Below are 1,153 nucleotides of genomic sequence, written 5' to 3'. Positions count from 1 at the left end.
TTTCTTTTTGATGTTTGGGGCAACCCTTACTGATTGGAACAATGGTCCAAGGCACCTGTGGATTGCTTACATCAATAATGAAGTCAAAATAATGCAGCAAGGAGGTTCAAAGCTGCAGATTATCAGTAGGTTTCTTTGTCATAAGACTGCCAACATGGGGGCAGATACTTGGGGGGGTCCATTTCAACTGTAAAAGGTGAAAGGCCCGTATGCCATCCCTCAGGGGGGAGACCGAAAGTGCAATGGGTTTATTGGCCCCACTCACTATCCGCTTTCAAAACGGTCATCCAGCCCCTGCCGGGTTGACTGACAGAGCCATGGTCAGACCAAACAGGACACAAATGTTAAATGGTGCCTTGGCTTCGCTGTTAACTAAGGCCCTGCAATTACTAACCTAAAACATTTTACTGTTAGCACCTGCATTCATATGCATATATTTTTAGGTAATTGAAATCGTGATGTGGGGTTAGCACTTGCATGCTAGGGGAGTGATTAGAAAGGAAGTGGTGACATGCAACATCTCATTCTTACAGCAGTCCTTAAGTGTGACATTTCAGAAATGAAGGTGAGAGGTAGCTGCTTGTAACATTGAAGCTTCACCAGAATAGTCTCATTCGGATGTGAAAAGATGTTAGATGCCCCCACACAAGGAAGTTTGCCCCTCCCTCACAGCCTCTGATGTTAGCGCCTCTCCCAACATTTGAAGTGTTAGTCCCCAACCCCCATCACCCTCCTGACATTTTAGCCTACGAGCACCTCTGATGGCATCAACCCATCCCTTATTGAAGTGGCCCCCAGGGCGGCTAAATTTAGGGGTGGTGCTGAACACACATTCACATAAAAACGCTTTCATCTATGCATTCATCCACCAGTTACACAACTCCATACATGCATGCATACATAAAACAAAACAAACACAGCATTGACACAAACACCAACATGCATTCATACATACACACTCATTTAATTTAAATACACATATATACACATTTAATTTAAAATAAAAAACACGTACCTTACCTCCATTCACCCTTCAAAAGCATCCACGCAGCCGACATGTAGACAAGAGAGAACTCCTCTCCCATCAGTCAGCGTGGTCACGCTGAGCAACGTGAACAAACTGACTGACAGGAGAGGAGTCCTCTCTTGTCAT

Source organism: Ambystoma mexicanum, chromosome 4p, assembly GCF_040938575.1.
Source record: "Ambystoma mexicanum isolate Mex_15411 chromosome 4p, UKY_AmexF1_1, whole genome shotgun sequence".
Taxonomy (NCBI): domain Eukaryota; kingdom Metazoa; phylum Chordata; class Amphibia; order Caudata; family Ambystomatidae; genus Ambystoma; species Ambystoma mexicanum.
Note: the sequence above shows the minus strand (reverse complement) of the source record.